This window comes from Zonotrichia albicollis, chromosome 5, assembly GCF_047830755.1.
Source record: "Zonotrichia albicollis isolate bZonAlb1 chromosome 5, bZonAlb1.hap1, whole genome shotgun sequence".
NCBI classification, from domain to species: Eukaryota; Metazoa; Chordata; class Aves; order Passeriformes; family Passerellidae; genus Zonotrichia; species Zonotrichia albicollis.
This window is the reverse complement of record NC_133823.1, coordinates 36,640,917-36,654,746: the sequence shown is the minus strand read 5'-3', so window position 1 is coordinate 36,654,746 and position 13,830 is coordinate 36,640,917. Positions and strand designations below refer to the sequence as shown.

At 34.6% G+C, this 13,830-nt stretch overlaps 1 protein-coding gene across 30 annotated transcripts in view; it reads right to left on the bottom strand.

Moving 5' to 3' along the window:
- TENM3 (teneurin transmembrane protein 3) overlaps positions 1–13,830 on the bottom strand; it is a 1,287,129-nt gene that overhangs the window by 587,354 nt on the left and 685,945 nt on the right. For all 30 annotated transcript variants that reach the window (XM_074541312.1, XM_074541314.1, XM_074541319.1 and 27 more), the window contains one exon: positions 11,098–11,255. The gene's annotated coding sequence lies outside the window, so the exon portion shown is untranslated. The remainder of the gene's footprint in view (positions 1–11,097; positions 11,256–13,830) is intronic.

Below are 13,830 nucleotides of genomic sequence, written 5' to 3'. Positions count from 1 at the left end.
TGCTTATGTGGTGGGTAAGCAAGACAGAACAACTAAATCATGACTTTAGCGACTTATTTTTAACAAACCGCTGAGTAGCTTTCTGAAAATGATTACTCTCAGCTGCTGTCATTTTTATTAATGTAATTTCACCAATTAAAAACCATTACATATTGATATTGGCATCACTTCCTCTAGCTTTTTTTGCTTAAAAATTGCACCATTTTAAAGAAATTACAATTCTCTGTGAAAATAATCTGGATTAGTATTTGAATAGAAGAGGCTTCTTAACTGAATGTTTATGTTTGTTTTTCCAGGACAACTCTCAAATCCTAATAATAAATTTTTGGTAATAATTTCATGGGCTGAAATTATAAAGCAAACAAATTAATGCTGTTGGGGTTGGCTTTAATTTGTTTTTAATTTAAGTGCAGATTTTCATGCAGCCGTTATCATCCTTCTCTCTTTAAGTTTCTGTCCTGATGTACAAGGCTGAAGTCCTAGCTCAGCAACACATTTTAACTGGATTACGACACCCCCCCAACCAACCCTCTGAGGATCTGCAAAAAATCTGGGAAGAGAAGTGAGAAAAAAAGATACCAGCAGTTGAAAAGGTGCTCCAAAAGGAAACTACTTATTTACTACTGCACGGTCAAAGTCCTGCTTCATCTCATAACCACTCCTGCTGCTGTCCACAACACTGATAATATTTATTAGAGAGCAATCTCTTCTTACATACCCAGAAAAGACAGATGGATATGAGTTTTTCTCTGGCAAACCACACAATGTTCACCAGATGGAAACAATGCTCCCTCTACAGTTTTTTAGGCATTTTTGCCCACAAATCCTTCCCTCCCAGCACGTCTCAAATCCTATCAGGGACAAGGGCATAAAAGGGCTAAGGAAAGGACAGGTATGCTGACAGGTGGAACTGAACTTGTGTTTCAGAATGGATCTCTTCCGTGAAAACTCCTATATACTTTTCCAGTGAAAGAACAGAATGAAAGAAATGGTCTGGAATGAAAGAGTGTAGCACCATCTCAGTATCTCAATCAGGAAATGTTATCTCAGCTGTTACTACTTTGGGTATAGCGGAGAAGCAGAGCTCAGGAGTTGCAAGGGTGGCTCACTGAAGATGGGTGCACATGACCAGATCAAAAATAAGCTTTGGCATTCTTGCCTTAATAAGATAGGATTATCCTTAACTGATTTTAGAATTGAAAAAGATGCTAGGTTTGGCAGTCAGGACATGAATTTATGAGAACACGAGAAAACACATGAAAAGCTTTACTTGTTTAATATCTACAGCTACATGAAATAAAAGAAATAGTATGCTGAAAAATAAAGGTCGAAAAACTAATTGTTAACCAACTTTTAGAAAAGATTTGTAAAAATTAAAAAATATTTATAGATGAAAACATGTTCTAAAAAGAAATGGCAAAATTTTGGATTAATTTTAAATAAATAAATACAAAAGGAGGGGTTTAGTCCTTTTAGAAGGAACATTTTCAGTCCAACATCAACTACACCACTGTAACCTCCAATTAAAGTGAGACAATTTCATCTAATCTTCTTGCTAAAAACAACAAACCTTTAACTTGAAGATTTTAAACCAGAATTTGTTCAAAATTACTTATTTTTTGTCAGAGCACTTAGAAATCTAAGTATAACATTTCTAGACATAGAAAAGATGTATCTTGAAATAATGAAAATATTCTTACCTATATTACCTTGCTAAGGATTTTGCAGAGGTTCTCTTGAGCTTTTCCCAACCCCTTTCTACCCTGCTTTAGATAATTAAATGCATATATATGTGGGCATACAGTACTACTTTTCTGGGCATGGAATACAATCTTAATTCCGCTTAAAATGAGAAAAAAAAAAAACACTCATAGTATTCCTCTCTCTTATACAGCCTACTAAGATATTTAGCTTCCTTCTCTTGCAAAATTTCCCTCTCCTGTTTTGTTACAAAAGCCTGCAATGCTATACTTGAAAAGACTGAATGTTGGGGTGCATTTTCTTGGTTAACTTTTGCCATATAGGGAATATTGAAAATTCAAAGTTATTCTTCTGTAGTTGTCTTTAAGTCAGGCCCTTTTAGTCAGGAATGAAAACTTTTGTATTTGAATATATGATTTTATCCTGGGCTCAGTCAGGTGCAGTGTTTGTTGTTTCCTGTACACAGTTACTCAGAGTGACAAACACGTGCAATCATTAAAGAGTGATGATAACCTTCATTCTAATTGCATTAGCACAGCAGCTCTCTCAAATGAAGGGAGATTTCCCATAACAGGAACAGCTAAGCACAGATGTAAATGGATCAGCGGTGTCACTCATAAACAATGATCATGGCCAGCGTCCCACAGTGGACAATCACTCACGCAATAACACAATCACTCTGCAGTTAATGCATGTCACTACTCATTTGCAGGGAAATTTTTGAAACCAGAATTTGCATGGGCTATTTGAAACTTCCCTGAGCTGAATACCTAGCCCTTAGCTTTCTAGTGGGAGTTGTGACAGTAGCACTGCTCGCAGCAAACTGCCACTGTCGTTTGTTCTGCTTCAGTGCTGTTTGACTGTCACAGCCTGTCATGTAGGAAGAAAGCACCGCATCTAACCCCCTGTGACAAGGTTTAATCACCCCTATTACTCCTATTGGCTGTTCAAGCCACCTTGGGGTGTGCAGCACACAGTTATAGATCTCAAAAATCCTTGCTTTATAAATGGAAAGGCTAAAATCTGGTCTGAGACGATCAATCTTCTACCACACCATTGAAAGGAAGTAGAAGGATTAGATAAATTATATTAATGCAATCAATGCTCAAGATAATATTTTGATTTTCCCATCATTAGGAATAATATTTTTTTTTAACTTCATTATTATTTTTTAATGGACTCCAGGTATTCAAATTCTGAATGTTATTTTTTTCTAGGAATCATTGCTAGAATGTGGACATATATGCAAGAGTGTCACATTTGGGATTGATTGTTTATGCAAAAATTAAGTGACAAAAGTAAAGATTGTATCACAAGGCATACCTGTCCAAATGTTAATGCTGAGTCAAAAGGCAAGGAGAGGAACACTTAAAATGAGCTTTGTACAAAGGAAAAGTTGAACTTAAGTTTTCCTCACACAAATTAGCATTAATTAATTAAAACTTCATATATGCCTGATCTATCTAAGGAAACAACTTTGTTGCTGTTCTACATGGAAAACGGTATCTTCAAGCTATTTTTAACAATTTCCTTTATAAGACTGCAGTCCACACTACTTATACTTAAAGCCTGAAGGACACATGGACCAACAACTGAGACTAGCTCAGCCGGTTAGAGCATGGTGCTAATAACTCTTCTGGTCCTTTTGCTTACAGCTAGTTATCCAGAAGCCCAGGTAACATACACCAAGCACATCTTTGCACATCAACAAATTTGTTTGCTTGAGCTGGTCTTATTATATCCAAAGTCTATTTACTGGGACAAAAGAAAATTATTGCAATAAGAAAACATATTGCCCATTGTAAAAAAAAACCTTACTGATTGTAAGTTTGGCTTTAGTGAGGTAATTAGTATTATGAACTTCTGATTACTCCATCAGGTTAATCTTAGGCCTGATAAATTATGCTAGTGGATTCTTTACAATGGGAGATTCTTATGCCTGAGATCACCATTAACACAGGTGTTATTTCAATTAACATGTATTTGTATCAATCACATTTGTTTGCAGAGACTGGGCAGGAAACAAATTATTTGACAATAAAATAACATGGTGGGTCAATAATTAGCACCAGGATTTACATAGAACAGCCATAACCCTTATATACCTGCTTTAGCCCTGCTCTGAAAACAGATGAGCAAGTGCACATCCTGCAGAATCAGAATAAATATTCATTCTATTTTCATCATATACCTGCAAAGGCACCTACAAATTAGGAAAGACATTTTCTAAAAGACAAACATAAAAAAACCCCACTGTCAGGTAGAGCTGTCAATACTCCTTTTTATTTAAATTGAAAATGAATTTTCATTTCTAACTCGGATTTCAGGTGAAATACAACAATCTTGTGCCAAAGCATTTTTGAACTTGCAAAGAGCATGAGAATGTGTAAATGGGTGGAAAGTGCATTACATAAGGGTTTTAATTTTTCATGAAAATTCTAACAGGAAGGTGGATTTTTTTTTTAAAATATAAACACACTTATCTATGTTTCTTCTGGCCACCTTAGGGAAAAAAACCCAAAACCAAATTCCAGCTGCCAATGACGTTTCAGTCCCTCGATTTTTTCCTAAATGTCTAAATGCAAATAACCCTTTTCTGTGTAAGATGAGTTTATAGTGCTGACAGCAGCTTGTGCCACTCACCCAGGTACGCTTCTAACCTATGTCCTCACTCCCCTAGTTTTATAATGTCAATTAGACTAACACTACCATGAGCCTTACAGAATTTCTATTACTCAAGACAAAGAACAATTTATGTTTTCTTATATCTGTCAAACACCTGTGAAGCAGCACCTAGAAATAACCAGTGATCGCATCTACCTTGTTTTATACAGATAGATGTAGGTTGTTCATCTACACCATCAGCTAAACCAGCATGCCCATACTTCTTTATGGTTTGCTGCAATGCCAGTTCATCAGCTACTGGTTTACGCTACACATGCTCTCCTTTATACCTTCTGTCTGCTAATTTGACTGTTGTTTTCTTCCCCCAGTTTGCTTATCTGAATGACAATAAAGGACAGGTCAACACCACACTGTACTTTCCTTCTGTACAGTACTTTCACCCTGAAACTAAGTTCATGAAATTTGAATCCTAGGCCACCCATCTGAGAAAGCTGGTTTATTGAATTGTTCACTTGCATAGAATAGTTTCAAAAATTGTCATAATTTGAAAGGAATAAATGTTTTTGGTAATTCTTCTGCCTCAAGGTGTGGCATTGACAATGACAAATAATAATCCTAAACCTTTAGATTCAAGATTTCTTTTTATACATAAACGAAAAAATATTCTATGCAAAGATATTGATATGAATCTTTGGATATGAATCATAATAACAGATTTTCACATCAGGTATTTGATTCCATCTCTGAACTCTGATGCCTCTGCAGAGTGAATGGCAGCAGGAAATGGCATTCAAACTCTTCCTAACAGATGGAATAAAATCTGCCAGGTTATTAAATTTCTACACAACTATTTTTAGTTTCCATTTCTAAGTCCTTTTTCTTCTTTTGTCATATAATATGTCATTGCTAATCACATCTCAGAAGCATTACTATTTTGAAAATAGAAGCTTGAAGTGGTAGTTTATTATTCTTTGCTCTGAACATTTTTGTTGCTGCTTTATTTTTCTTCTAAAATTATTTAGTATTTATACAGATGTGTACTAAAAACTGAAGAAAGTAAGTCAAAACATCAGTTGATAGGACTTACAAGCTTTAAAATCATTGTAGTGATGAACAATTGCTGTGAATCCTTATCTACACTGCAGTCTAATATTAAAGCAAACTGTTTGCTGAAAGCTAACAAGTAGAAATGGCCTAATAACTATGAAAACAAAAGCAAATGCCTTGACTGTCTGGGCAAAGCATATCAGAAGTGAAACACTTTATTTTTTGATGAATTGTACTCAGGAAGAATAGGAAGCTACTCAACTGTTGAGAAAATTAAACCAATTGTTTCCTCCTGTGAACTGTGTCATAGTGACAGATTTTCTCAGTGTACAAAGAATCCTTTGAAGGCAAATTTGCTTGTAATTCAAGTGTTATGGAAAAAAAATGTCTCTTTGTTCATGTTACTAACAGAAACACCCACCCTTTCCCTACATGAGGTTTATTATTGCTGCTACATCCACACTACAGTACAGAAGTGATGACAAAAAAAAAGGAGCATTAAACTCGGTTTGCAAGTATTATCATAGCAAATATTCCAACACTGAAAGGAAATATATTAGCTGTAATGTGACTAGGTCAACTGGCAAATTCTGGTTTTACCTAAGGACAACAAACTTCAATCAGCCTAGGAGTCAATCTTACAACTTGCAAATTTCTCCTGTGTCTGGCTTTCAGTAGTGCATCAGGCAACCGTCAGCCTGAGATTGAACAGGAAAATGCAATTGGAAAAAAAAAAAAAAAAAGGAAAGAACAACACACAGATTTAGATTGGAGAGATACTGCACACCAGACCTGTGACATCTGGCAGATGTATTGATTTACATTACTGCTGCAAAAGCAACGTAAAAGAATGAGAAAAGCCCCTATATTTTAGTTCAGTTCTATTGAATCTAACAAGTGTAAAGAAATAGTTTTGGGATTTATTTGATACCACGAACATGACTGATGTCACTCAGCTACAATAAAATAAATGTATCAATGGATGAGGCTTCTAACTTCTCCCAGGTAAGGGACAGACTCTGCTGAACTTTTTCCAGTCAACAATGTAAACTGTGAAATAACTTTACAACATGGTCCATCAGGTATGATTTCTTAGCATAATATTTCAGTGGGAAATATTATGCATAGTAAATTTTAACTACATGGGGTTTTCTACTTATACGAATTATGAAAAAGCAGAAAAGTATCAATATTCATCACTTTTTAAACATTTCCAACTACTTACAGTATCTTTGACTTTGTGCTTTGGAGCAGAGGAGTATAATGGGAGATCTTTCACAATCCTGTATTTTTTTCTTCCTATTTACTTTGCTTTTGAAGACGAAGGACAAAATAAAACAAAACACAACTTTTTAAAAAGCATTAGTCCAAAAGATGAATTTGAAGGGCTCTATAAATTATGTGTCTTCTGAAAAGGTGTCAATAAGAAAGAATGGGAAGAAGAAAAAAAGTGTTTTCAAAAAGTAAAGGTGATAACGCCTACACTAAATGCAAGTCTCCCAGTTAAGGGTAATTTCACAAAGCCCTTTCTTTTCATTGGACAGAACTAGACTACAATTCAAAGAATGAATTTAGGAAGCATTTGTTCCTCAGCATTTATTTTCTGTTTATTTTAGGAAAGAATGGCATCACAATGGCATCCTTCAAATCTCTCAGAAACAACTGTGCTCAAAGTTGATTTGCAATAGAAATCTAAATATAATATACTAAATAGAAATTATCTCTTTTCTTTGCAACTAAGTAGTTTACTCAAGGAGCAATTAGGTATAAGAAAATCATAATATACATTTTTAAATTTAGAATGTAATATTTTACAGTTATTGGAATATGAGATTGAATTGTTTAAACTACAGCATAATAATTCATTCCTACAGCATTCAGTGGCACTAGGCCTTTGGCCTCTTGCCTAACAATACACTAGACAAGAATTATTACATTGTAATTCACACCCTGTCACGCCTTATTGCTTAATTAAAGCATAACCCTTCATGACATGACAAGCAATTTGACTGTTACCATAATAGATTATTATCCCACATAACTTAGTTTAATTTTACAAACCATTCTTTTTTTTTTTTCCTTTGTACATGCATTGAGAATTATCAGGACAATTAAACAGATGTGTCTTTACCTGTAAAGTGACTAGGTTTAGCAAGAAAAGCTAATAACATAAGGTTGTATTTTTTATTGGAACTATTACTTGAGTAAACTTGGGCACCTCTTAATCTTTTTTCATTTTGCTTTGGGAATTAAATCCAGCAATACTTTGTAAAACTCAGATTCAAGTTCTCAGATTAGGTTGCTGCCTATATTTTATTGTTGAGTTTAGCTACCTAAATTATAAAGTTAAATTATTTTGGTGAATTCTAATGTGGCGCTTAAGCAACAACGTGGCTGATGTTATGGTGTCTTTCAAATTACAGACAAGGAAGTTGCCAGTTTAATTTTGTTGCAATACAGAAGTTAGCTACTCTGTGTGGAATATTATGTAATATGTAAAACATATTTTTCAGAAATAAATCTTTGAATCACTTTCTTACTAAGGTCCCTCCCTCTTCATGTTTCTCAGACAAACTTGGTACAATATAGAAAAGCTAATCTGCTGTTATTAAAACACATCTGATTATAACTAAAAATTGTCTAGGTGAAATTCTTCTTTTGCAAAAAGTCAATTACAAAGCCCATTGACTTAAACAAAACACTGCTCCATGAGATGAAATGGAAAAATGTGTCAACAGCTGTGAAAACATACTTGAATATTCCAGTTTGCATTCAAAATATTTTAATTACTAATTCATATTTTATTAATGCCTTCACATGTGCAATGCAACACAGCCATTTGGCTATGAATAATCCTTTGGTTTTCGCAACCACAAGTTCAAAATTAAAATACGTAAACATGGAACTCTGACGATTTGTGTGAGCAAAACCCTGGATTTCTTGAGAAGACATACAGGCAATGCATAAAACATGCATACGAAACAATTTAGCATGGGAATTATATATACCATACCTAATAGATGTCCTACCAGTTTCATATAATATCAAGGTGCAATTTAATGAGGTTCCACTGAACTCTCTCTGTCTTCAAGGTGACTGGGTTGTCCCTGGAACGCTCTCTGCTATAACTATAAAATGTCTATGATGTGACTGTGATATAACTGAAACAGCTGCAGTCTTTGATCATATGCTGGCAGTTTATGTACAGATGCAGAATGTGTAATAGGGCCACACTTTATTAACTTGACTGATGTTCTGTTATTTTACTGGTTCCAAAAGCCAAAGGAGACTAGGCTCCACCATGTTGCCCTGAGAATAAATAATTGTTGTAGCTATTCAAAATGAAATACCTATCATTAATGTCTAATTGATTACCAAAAGCAAGAGGCACACATTGGCCTCAGTTGATCTGCCATTTGCTAAGACCTTTAAAGCTGCTGTTACATCTAGAACTATTATTTTGAATTAACACAAAATACATTTTAACTACAGTTTAAAACCACTGCCAGCACTCTGAATGTATGCATACATTTCCTGTTAATAGCTATTTCTACATAGATACAGTCTAGTGAAACTTACAGTGAGTTTTTATCATTTCTTAACTATAAAAACACACAAATTCTGAGGGCGTGATAATGAAGTTAGACCTTGACATGTTAGTAGCTGTATTATGTTGTACAAAAGCATCTTTGTTCTCCTTAGCAAGCTAAAACATCTTTTGTTTCTACCAAAATATTTAAACAATTCATCTTTATCAAAGCAGCCAAATTAGAGAGGAGATAGTATGCACTTTAATTTGGCTGTTTGAGGAAGGTAAATTGTACGTTCAGCAATTAAAATAAAAATTTACTTAAAACCTAGGTACTTTTCCTCATGCAATATGGAAATTCACAGTAACATTATAAATTATAGGTACGTTTAAAAACTTGCAATGGGTTGGTTTGTTAATTTCACCTTTTTGTGAAATAGCTCTGTCCATTCTCATAGAAGATCTAGTAATAGTTTTACACTGATCCTAATAGTATGAAGTTATTCTAGATATGAAGAGCATATAAAATAGACACTTCTAATGATTTATTTTTTAGTTCCTAATTTTTTTCCCCTAGCCTCCTTTTACATACCTGTATTCTTAACTCTAAATTTAAAATTTTACTTTGTCCTTATATTTTTATTAGAAGAAATAAAAAAGCCTGAACTCTCAAGTCATTCTGTACCCATACTCTCAGTTGGCCTCCTTCTGTAATCTTGCACAGAAAATACACATTTTCAGAACCTTTTGGGCACAAAGGGGATGTTGCAAAATTATTGTACTGCTTTGATGGGATGGCTTTTTCTCTAGGACCTCCCTTACGTAATCCTTGCTTTAGTTTTCTTTTCAATCCCTTTCTCTAAAGCCTTTATGCTTCAGCTGAGGGGTAAAACATCTCAAAAGTTAAAGAGAGCCTGGACCCCACAATACACATGCTTACATTTTTTTCCCCATGGATCCCTTAATCTAGATACAAACAGCTAAATCTGTTTCAATTCCAGTTTTAAGCATATGTCAGTAAGCATTTATACTTTAATCTTCTTCAGTATGGACATTCCCTAGGAAAGTCTAATTCCTCTAGCCCTCAAGCTTAACCCACCAGATTAAAATGCTGGCTCCTTCTTAGAATCCTAAAAGATCCTGAAATATGTCCAATTATTTTTTCCCCACATCTTGAATGCTTCCCATTTATAAAAACAAGCAAAGATACCAAGTAAATCTAAAATATAAACATTGAAATGCAACAGATTTCTTTCATGAAAATCTGATGTCTACTTTATGAGCTTCATTTTCACTTACATTTGTTATAAGCCACCAGAAATTAAAGCTGTAAATAAGGAATAAATAAGCTAAAGTATTCTAAGTTATCCAGTCAAAAAAAAAAAAAAACCCAAAAACAAATATTGCCTGAAAACTTTTTTTGAGAGTGAATATCTTCTTATTGTACCCTGGATAACTTTTAAAAACATAGATAAATCTTTAACTAGGCATATGTTTGGCCTCCTTTCCATTTTTTTCCCCCCTTGGCTGCTTCTTGTACTTCCTATATACCATTTGCAATGCAATTGTTCTGCCAAGTATCTCTGATACCTTCCAGCACTCTTTATTCCTTTTCATCTAACATGTTCTTCTCAGTACCTCTTTGTGGGCTTCAGCTCACATGAGTATACTGGACTTTATTCAATTAATTCATCTTAACTGACCCCAGAAAAATATGCAGTTAAATTAATCACAAAGAGAAGTTTATTATTGAAGTACTAAATTGCATCTAGAAAGAAATAATCGCTTTAGAAATACTATAAAATCTCTGATACCAACTCCAGGTCAAAATTAAGAGAACATTTCCAGATAAGCTGCTACTCACCCATTGAAATATCTTAGTTTAATACCACACAGCCTCTGTTCAGAAAGCATATATTGCTAGGCAATGCTATTTGTGATGCAAAGCATTCCCCACTGACTTATAAGGTATCCTTGTTTTTTAATATTGAGTAGTGTACCATTATTCAACTGCATATGTATTAACAAAAGAACTATAATTTTCATAGTAAAACAAATCTTACATCTAAAATCTGAAGAGTTGACACCTATAGTTAAATTTTTTCCGTAGTTCTGCAAGATTTCCCCCCACTCCACCCTCAGGAGAGTATAGATGGCTAAAAAATAACTGTTCTTATGTTCATCTCTTCTCCTACCTTTTCTGACGAGCTGGCTGCAGAGAAGTGTATAAATGGAAAGCTCAATTAGTGCAATTTTTGTATCCTTGGATGTCAATCATGACTGTTGAGAGGTGGGACTTCCAGGATCTCTGTGCATTAATTAAGAACTCATCTCAGAAGAGTAGTCATTACACCTAAGGACCAAAAATAAGTTTTAATTAGAGTCTAGAAGACAGTGTGCCATCTACTTATAAAATTAGTTCTTTAGTTAAAAATGAACAGCTATGGGACTTGGTTAGTAACAATGCAAAGGGCATAAATCTGCTGCATGCCCTTCAGAAAGCAGAAGTATTCTTGCCTTTGTAGGCCTGCCTGGAAAAACTGGAGAAGTTCAGTAGTACTGTGCACACCACTCAGATTTCAGTCAGGTTGTATGAACGCCAACACGATTATTAGACCCTTGTGAAATTACTGCTGCTAGGCTGATGTTGAGTGAAGGCTGTAACACAGCTGACGCTGGATTGTATTCCCCTCTCCCAGCCCAGACCATCTCTGACTGCCTGTGCGAGAGGCAAACTCAGCAGAGGGGGAACAGGGGGTGTGCACAGTGCACAGGGCCATTCACCACTGACACAGCGCACAGGCAGCTCTGGCTGGCCCTGACATGGCAGGGCTCAAGACAGCCTACAAACAAGCTGGGCTAACTGGTGTCAGCTGCCCAAGACATCTTGCCTCCTGGCATGACTTATCTGAGGACAATCAAATATTCTGCCTAAGATTCTCTAGGGAAATAAGGTGTAAACAATTGATTATATAATTTATAAATTAGTGGTAGCAAAACAAATTTTAAGAGCTGGTCAGGAAAATAAATACATCAGCTTATAATTCAAGCATGAAAAGGGGTAAAACTTATTTTTTCTCTAAGTTTACATTCCAGAGAACTAGAAAAAAAACATTGTTTGGCTATGGCTGAAATAAGAAATATAATGTATCAATAAAAATATCAAAACAGCACTCAGACTTGTCTAGGAAGGATTTGACAAGACAAAAGGAATCAAGCTCCAGTATGAAAATAAAGAAAGAAAAACAGTCATAAAATGGTTGTAAAAAATCAGTGCTACAAATACTGTAGTTTCTTGAAGGACACAATTTAACATAAACTTAAAATTATAGAAGTAATAAGAATAATAATTATAAAGGTTATCGCATAGAAAAAGAGTGGAATGGGAACACATGTCAAAAGGAGAATCAGATTTACTATGCATCCAGGAATAGTAGAGCAAGTGTTATGACCTTCTTCATTGCTTTTATGCTTCATGGTCTTTTACAAGACTATGTGTAAATACATTTAGGAGACACATACTTTTCTGAAACATTTGTTTGAGAAACACATACTGTAAATTTCCAATCTAATCAGCATACCTGAGGAGTAATGAAAAACAGCACTGAATTTAACAGCAAAAAAAGCAGTAGCTACTGCTGCTAGGTAGTTAAATTACTTTAACCTAAATAACAGTGAATGATAAAATTAACATTATAGTAAGGGAGCAATCAGTCTTTTAAAGACATTCAGAAAAATGTGGACAATTTAAGCTGATGTCATTCTGAAAAAAAATGCTAATTCCATTAATAAATATTTTTAATATTTTGCTCCCAAATGAAATTCCATAATATTTTTAAAGCAATATTTCTGGCAAATTTTCAGCTAAAAATTGTTTTCTAGAGAATAGGCACAGAAACACTCTCCATAATGTATTGACTTGGAATATTACTGTATTTTCTGGTAGATTTCAGTGGGCTTCTTCAGGTTATCAGATATGCTGGCAGTACACACCAATACACTCTTGAGTGTGTTAAATCTGAAACTTGCTACTTAAAAGTTCAACCTTCTTTCTTTAAAACAGAGTATATGCTACTGCTATGGATATATGTGTACTACAAAATCTGGTATTTACTTCTCTGTAGGTCTAAGTTATTTTTCACATGATAACAGATTTCAGGAAAGGCCATGTTTAATATTGACTGGCACCATGGGGAGGTTATTTTAAATGAAAAGAAAAAGGAATTTATCCAGGGCTTGTCACTTGTATGCTCTGAAGTCCCAAATCTTGCTATCTGGAGTTTCCAGTTAGTAACATGTAACACATTTCTTGTCAGCTGCTTCTCTTGATTAAGAAGACAGAGATAATAGATACACTAGACTCCAGAAGAGACAGAGAACCTTTGTTCCTCTGTACAATTATATAAATTTTTATAATGGTTTGATTTGTTGTTATTCATAAGGGACAATGCCAAGAGTTGAAGCAAAGGACTAGCAAAGTACAGATTGCATGTTAGCAGCATGGTGCCTTCTCAGTCCTTCATGTTTCCAAGTTTGCCTCTTCTAAACTCCTACTCCAATACACTATTTTGGAAGCCAGCCATAAAAGAGGCTAACTCAGACAATAAAATCTGAGTGATCTACTGAACTGTGACTGAGATTTGTGACCTGCCTTAAACTGAATCAGATTCAACTACAAGACTTCTTACAAGCAGCTCTCACCAAGAGCCTGGCAGAATGTCAACACAGTTGTACTAAATATTCGACACAAAACTTGCTGAGAACCACATGGTATCATGCATTGTCATGAAAGTAACTTAAAGCTGGATTAATTCACAGGAAAAGAACAACAAAAAGTAGCAATTAGAAAATGTTTCTTACAGTGGAGAATGTTATATAGCATTTAAATTACATTGAACAGAATATCAAAAAGAAGAATAATACTAAAA